The sequence below is a fragment of the Enoplosus armatus genome, chromosome 13, assembly GCF_043641665.1.
Source record: "Enoplosus armatus isolate fEnoArm2 chromosome 13, fEnoArm2.hap1, whole genome shotgun sequence".
In the NCBI taxonomy this organism is placed as follows: domain Eukaryota; kingdom Metazoa; phylum Chordata; class Actinopteri; order Centrarchiformes; family Enoplosidae; genus Enoplosus; species Enoplosus armatus.
Window position 1 is genome coordinate 8466610 of NC_092192.1, and position 8318 is coordinate 8474927.

Sequence of the window (8318 nt, forward strand, 5' to 3'; positions counted from 1 at the left end):
TTTTGTTTCTATGTTTGTTTTCTTATTTTTAAATTGTTTCTATTTTATTTAAACATCACAGACACGGTAAAAGGCACTTGTGTATATGCATGGGCAGGGCATCTTATTATTTATGTTTATGTTTTCAAAATACAGATCAACATCGACTGATAGCTTAGTTTATTTGATATCAGCAGCAAAATGCTACGCTCAGTCTCTGTCAAAATATCTTCAATTCTCTGTAGATGTTTTATGAGATTAATTACGTCATTCTTCAAAATATGTTAGGGTTTCTGCAATAGCAATAAAACATGTCTCAGTGGACACACCATTTATTTAGGGATAAAAAAAATACAACAATTCAATCATCTCTGTGCTCATTGAAAATATTATTAATTTCCTTTCACAGCGTTGTAAATATTATCAAGTGTTAGAGATGTCAATATTATGTTTAAGCTTTGCAAAGTGTAACTAAAGGGTATGTTTATTGAATACATGGAAAAGTACTTTTTTTTAATTTAATTTATTTTTGTTTCTGTTTCTGATACTTTCTACAAAAAGAGCATATAATTCACGCTTAAGTGACTGTTTCTCACCAAGTTAGCGTTCCATTCAAAGCTGCTTTCACACTGAAGTAAAATATTATTCAACTGTGTGTTTGTGTACACACTGACGGCAACAACAACATCAATGGTGTAAACTGAGATTGGCTAGTTATGAGTAAGAATGTACAAAATCATCGAATCCTGGAGAGCATTTTACATTTAGAATTAAAACACTCATTATTTACTTGTTTTGTTTGTTTTATTTATGGTGGGGCCTCATTTGCCAAAACACCATTTATAGCAAAGTACAGTCAGTCGGCATTGCTAAAAGAGGGGCGGGGCACACTGAGAAGGTGGAGTGCCTTTTCCATTTTCAGAGTTGAAGCTGCGATAGCTACTACTTTGTTGATTGATGGCGCGTCTGTATTTCCCATTCCACTGTGTCCCCTGACCCTGTTTGCCATAGTCCCCATCTCCTTTCAGTTGAAAATTGAGACATAACACTCAGAAAGTACCAGCTACACTGCCTTCAGTATCACATGCCCGTTTGGACTCATTTGTTGCTGCTTGTTGGTGAGCAACAGCGAGAGACAGGGACAGAGACAGAAAGAGACAAAGACAGAAAGGAGACGTTGAGTTGAAGTGGCACTGTAATCTTGCTTTAGCCGGCGCTGTGTTTCGCACAGAGGACTTGTCTTGTAGTTCTACGATAGTGACGAAGATGAATATATTTTTGTAGCATGATGTCAATCCCTCTTCCAAGAAAAACCAACAGAAACTAACGCAAATGTGAAAAGAATGCTTTTGTTTTTGTCTTGAACATTGCTTGCTCTTTTTTCTTTTAACTTCTAAAAAACACACACTTTAAGGAAATGCTTCTTCTCTGATGTGGCACGTTGAGGTTTCTGAACAGTCCATTTTAAATTATGTTAATGTAGCAATATTAATTAGCAAGGGCTTTTCTTAGGACCTGAACCTGACACTCAGTCTGGGAGTAATATCCATTGTAGCTTTACATTGACCCCTCTCTACTTGTAGTTTCATCTGTATACTGTACATGGAAATCTAGGATCTATTAAGATTTGGTCAAAGATAACAGCATTGTGTGTCCATCTTGGGTTCCAAAGCCTTTGGCTACTACTCTAATCTTGTTTCACAAAATCTCCACATTTCTTGTCTAGGAGTGGGGGTGCTTTGTATTGCATTATGGGTTCTGGGTGTGCTTTTTTGAATATGTTTTACAGGGCACTGAACAGGCCAAAAGGCATGTTTGAACCCTGAAGAATTCTCTGTGTGTTTGTGCAGTGGGGTGAAGAGATCACGCTATCGCCAGAGGGAAACGGAAAAGAGATCGGTGGTTGTTGCTATTGTTATTATTTGCATTATCACTATGACCAATACTGAACCTATCCCCTAATGGCAGAGATCTTTGCAGGCATATGCAAGCAGTCTACTGTTAACAGCCACTTAACCTACAAGCAGAGGGTCAAGGAACTGCAAAGTTCAGGGTGAAGAGTTGTATAAAGATATTTGAATTCTAAACTATTGTATGTATGTTTATTATCATGAAGAAAAAATCTATATACATATGTAAAATACATAATGCATACAGTATTTGATTCTATTAATGAAGATATTAGCTAAGATGATGATGAATATTGTTTGTATTATCAACCTATTGTTATGCCTTTTGCACATTTAGAAGAACAATAACGTTACATTTATGTAGTCAGCTTCGTGCTATGCAAGGACAGCTTTGAACCACATCATTGACCTTCTCTCCCTGACCATTGTGTTTCAGATTTACAAGCTATTACAAAAAAAAAGAAATAAAAAAAGCTTAGCTTTTATATCAGCTGCAAACCCATTAGCTTTTTTTTCTTTTAACCATGGCTATACAGGGTGACATCAAAGAAAACAGTGGATTATCTCTTTTGTTTGCGCTTTGGATTTGTCGGTGGTTGAAGGGAAAATGGCTTTCATTGTTGATTGCACTTTTTCTCCAGGGACATGCAATAAAGTGATTGAACTGAAAAACCAGGAGCAAAACTGTAACAAGATCACCTTGTTAATAATATTTCTGTCCATTTCTTGAGCTTGTTTGTCATTACAAAAATGGAGGCAGGTGAAAATGTTATTTTGCTAAATGGATCATTTTGTTTATCTTTTGCTTTCCAAAGCTCAATGATATTACTGGGAGCGCCAGAGTTTTGACTTTGAGTAAAAGTACGTTTTGTACACTTTTAGTTTGTGTTTTGTTGGGAATATCCTTGCTAAGCCCCCACCTTGTACTCCAAGCAGGATCAAACAAATGCTAAAGACCATTTACAAATATTTTCGAGCCAGGTCTGGTTTTGCTACATTTGATGCTCCAGAGAGAGAATGTGATATATGAGGCACAGTGCAATCATGAGCTTCCAACTTTTACCTTCACACTCATATGCAGAGCATACATGTAAATATCACATTTGTAGGCACATCAGTCATTTGTTTCATTATGTTCGATGCAAGGTCCATTGCAGTTCTCAGCAGCACTTGCTTTTCAACATTGAGTCTTTGGTTATTCCTAGATACCTACTGGAGTTTTTTCTTGTATTTTTATCAAGCAAAATATGTTCTGATTTTCACTGAAATGTAAAAAAAAAAACTAATTTTCTAAAGCACAAAAGTTGATTAGGGTAAGAGAAACTAGAGTGAGACTGTCTACATATGGACATCGACAAACACACACTTTCAAAATGCACACAAACACACATATCCAAATACAGTACACAGGAGTGTGTTGGTAGTTCAATGATACTGACAAAGATTTCTGATGGATGTAGATGAAATGGTGAACCTTCTGTAAATGTTTTCTTTTGTTTCTTTTGGTTATGATATGGCCCTGTAGAATCTGATTCTCTGCATTAGTCTTTAAATAAAAAGAAAACAAATGAAAGTCGTGGCTACACCTCTGTCCTTGTGCTATGGGTTACCAGAGAAAGACTAAGACGCACACATCTCCGTCGAAGCATAAAGTATGTGTTTTTGTTTACTGTTTGCATCACAGGTAGTAAAAATAGAAATCATATGGCACATGGCATAAAAATATGTAATTTTCATAATGTGTTTTGTGTTTTAACACAGCACACAGGGTTTAATATGCAATGTGTGTAAATTTCAGTGAGAGCTGTGCTGGAAACGTTTCACTGGATAGATGAAGGAATAAAAAAATAAATAAAATAAACAGATTTAGAATAAACAGGCAACATATGGTCTATGTAGAGGTTAATAGCTGCACATAAAAGTGGTGCTATTTGGGGTAGGAAGAATCTTGAATGACTCAGGGAGCCCTGAACCCAGAGCAGGGTTTATAGATGTGTATTGGGACCAAAATTAGCAGCAGCCCTGACTTGAAGCCTTATATTCCAGCAATTGATGAGTAACTGATGAGTCAGAATAAAACTGCCCAATGTAAACTGGCCTGGTCCAACTGTCCGCTCCATTTGGAGGGGTGATGAAAATGTTTGATCCAATCTTAATTTGAATTATGGGGCTTTTTGTTGTTTTTTTTCTGGCAATGTCAGTCTGTCAGACGGTCGGTCAGTCTACCACTTTGGTTGAGACTGAAATATCTCGACTATAAGATGGATTGCCATGCAATTTTGGACAGACATTTGGTGCACAGTGGAGGAATCCCTGTGACTTTGGGGATCCCCTGACTTCTCTTTTAGCCCCACTCGCAGGTCAAAGTTTTCACTTGTCCTGGAAAATATCTGAACATCTTGTAGATAGATTGTCACAAAATTTTGGGCAAACATTCATGGTTCCCAGACAATGAATCCTACTGACTTTGGTGACCCCTGTTTTGTCTTCTAGTACAACAGGCACTTTCTCTTGATCAGTTTTTTTCTCCAAACTAAATACATGTAGGTAGTTCTCCTTCTACATTTTTAAGTGGTTGAAACTGGTTCAAAGTTCCAGAGATTACTTTGCAGTCCACCAGTAATGCAAGGCCTCTGCAAGGCCGTTTTCTTTTGATATCCTGAAAATGAATTTGGATGCTGGTCTATTAATTGAGGTCTATTTCAAATTAACTGCTGTTGTGGTTTTACAGTTGCAGGCATATATTGTAAAACATGTTATGTCCTTTGATTGGCCCTTGATTTATAGCTAAGAGTTCTACCCAATACAACTCATTCACAAAAGCAAGGGTAGAATATGTTAAAGTTTTATTATTATTATTATTATTATTGTCGTTATTATTATTATTATTATTATTAGTGACAGTAGCAGTTCTGCAGTAGTGGTAGTAGTTGTAATCAGTGTGATCTACACTAATTGGCTGATGCCTGTCATCAAGTCACCAAAAATGGCAGTCCAACCAGCTCTCAACTGACATCTGTATTTGGTTCCCCATTGCTTTACTTCTCACTCTAATTCTCTTGCTGCCTCTGCTCTCTAAGCCTCCACCTCATCCACATCTTCTCCTACCGTGCCATGAGATTTCAGGTGCAGGGGAACGTGTGCTTCTTCCTTAAAAGCATGTGAGCTGCCAAGCCCTGAGACTGTTATGTAATAAAGCTGCTTCTTGCTGGCAGAAGAGCAGAGAGAAGAGGCTTTTTCTCTTTCTTTCTGCGTGGTTCTCCTCCTCTTCCCTCTCTCTCTCTGTCTGTCACTTTTTCCCTCACAGGCACAGATTTCGGGGGAGGGGGGCATGGGGATATGTCCCACTCAGTCTTAGACTCAGGATGAATTGCACTCGTATTGTTTCTGCCTCAAATGCACATGCTGTGTTTTTCTCTTGATCTGCGTTTTTAGACATGCATTTGTGTGGATGGCTATTGTCACAAGTACAAACCCTCCTTTCCCTTTTAAGAAAAGACGGTACTTCTCCCTGGCTCCTACTTTCCCCAGGAGATCCATTTAGAGAGGCATTGAACAGTCTGTCCATGAATCGGGTTTTTGCAGGAATGAATGTAAATTCAACCAATCCCTACATAAGAGCTTGCAATTCTGTCAACACACAAAAAAAGGCAAATCTGAAAAATGCTTACCAGTGATCACCCTTAACACAAAATAATCCAACTCACAACCACTTTGCTTTGACTCTCAGTGGCCATTGGAATCTATTGTGAAAGCTGAATAAAGCTGATAACTTTTGCAAAGGAGCAAGCTACAAACTCTTCAGAACCACCTTTCAGTGAGTATTTGATACTCAATAGTTTTTTTGGTGGGGTATTTCCTGAACATTGGCCAATAATTATGTTGTCATCCTGAACTAAATTTTCTTAATGAAGAGAGGAAAAATAGCACTGTGTTTAGCCTATTACTGCATTTAGAGTATTTGATAAGAAATGTGAGATTTCTCATGTAAACTTCTACTTCTCATCGAAGTTCACGTTCTCCACATGGGAAAGATGGAGACTCCAGATCAGCCGAAGGGGATTGAGGAGTCACTCTGCCTTCCTCACACACATCCGATGTATCTTGTGGCAAGTCCAATTCTCAAGGCTCTAAATTCTCACGCAGTCGCCACAACTAGGACTCACATCTCCTGAGATTTCCATTAGTCCTCTCCCTGCCTCATTTTTCTGTCCCTTCGCTTCAGCGTCTCACTCTCTTCTATTGCCCGCTGTCTTTCCTCAATTATCCTTTGGAAGACTCTACAGATTACTTGGCCAGGTATCAGGATCTGTGATTTGTTTGGTTTTTTCAATTGAAATGAATAAATGAATACATAAACAGCAAGGAAAACGCAATAGGAGCGAAAGATAATTACTTTACGTTCTGCACCCACTAAAAGTAAATGCTTCTGCTAAAAAGGTTTTGTGCCCAAGGACAGCATTGTTTTTATTTTCAACAATATATTCCATCTGTAAATGTGCCGCAAACTGTTTATGTACGATAGAACCTCCCTGCGCCTCCCTACTAATGCATTGTTTTTCCAGGGTGGTTGTTTTATAAAAATCAGTCATTTAGTTTCCTCAATAGGAGTCAATATTGGATTGGACTCTTCAAGGCTGCCATTTCCATCCATTGTCAAAGGCACTTCCTGAATAGAGGCTAGGATAAAATTTAAATGTCCAGTCCATAACAGCCAAACGTTAGGCAGTAATGTGAGGTAGTATTATGACACAAAGTGCCAACCTTTTTATAGTGACTCAGTGAGACAGGCTGGTATAAGCAGGAAGACTGCAGTTTTTTTGTGTGTCTGTCCGTGTGCTGTAACTTTACAGAGGTGAATGTAACATTAACTCAAGTACTCAAGATAATACTTTAAATACAGGACTTTTGCTTGTAATGGATTGATTTTTACACTGAGGTATAGATTTATGGCCACTTCTTGAAAATTTATTTACTTTTTTAGATTCTAGAACATATGATACCCAAATAAATGCACTTCACAGTGAGCATAAATTGCGATAACTGACTCTATTCCACAGAGTTGGCAAACTTTTGGCTGGTGTTACTACGAAAACAACGAGAAAGGGAACACTTCTACAATGCGAGAAGTGAAGTTAACACATCCATCAAACAAATTGGCCTCCTGTGCAGTGTTTTCTGTCCACGACATTCAACCCCAAACTGAACTCCAGAGCTGTGCTTTGTTCATCTCAGCCTCATTGGACGACAGCGTTTCAGTTTCCCTGAGGGGCTCTGTCGCACTGCATGAGATTTCCACAAATTACCAAGACACAAAGCAGCCACATATTACAACAGTATCAACCTTAAATGTCCTTAGATGCAAATACCGCAAAAAAGAGTTCTTGGGGGATGTTACCATTTGCAGCCATAATGTTGCACTGAACATGAACAGAAAATTATTTCCTAAACTTGGCCAGGCCAGCTTGTGGAAGCAGAGCGGTGCAGACTTTAGCCCACGAGCTGTTCTTTTGCAATAAGGATAATGTTAGTCATATAACACGACATTTGCAGAGCCACCACAGTGACAGGTTTATCTGAATGAGCTAGTCTTTAAGTCTTGAACGCTGCAGAACACATCAGCTAATGGTGGTGGAAGCAGCCGAAGGCAAGACTCGTCAGTCCAGAGGAAAGACTGGGTGATGGTAGGGATGAGAATGGGACACATTCTTTAGGCCATTATGATATCATCAGCATATTGTCTTTCCTCCCACTAGCTCTCATTAGAACACAAACATCTAACGTCTTCTCCTTTTCTATCATTCACATTTAAATGTATTTTCCAGGACAAGAGCAATGCTTATACATTGTCTCCGCAGTTTTGTATTTCTGTGTTTTTTCACTCTCTCCTAGTCTTTCTCATTGTTTTGAAGTTGACATCCAGGGTCAGCCTGACCACTGAACCATTGATCTCCTATTCAACCATCCCATCAGTTTTGACCGCAGTTGATGTTTTGTTGCTCTGCTCTCCAGGAGTAGTGAACTTGTGCCAAGATTGGAATTAGGTACGGCAGACAGAGAGCACAAGTAACTAAAGGTGAAATGAGAGAATAGGAGAATAGGCGCTGAATGGAAGGGGGTGGGAGGATAGGGCATGTGAGATGATAGATTAAGGGAAAGGGGGAGATGATGAACAAGGATGAGTGAGGGTGCAGAGGCAGAAAAAGTCAGAGATGGGAGTTAGAATGAGGAAAATGAAAAAGGGAAAAAAACAAGGGTATACAAAGGGAAGTAGAAAAAAAGTTAGGGATAGTGGAAGGGAATATAGTGATATGGAAGGAGGTGGTAGAAAGAAAAAAAATGGCAGTGAGTTGTGAGAAGGGCGCAGAAAAACTCAGGAACGATCAGGGGTTGGAGGACAGAGAGCAGGGATGTAGTAGACCTTAGAAC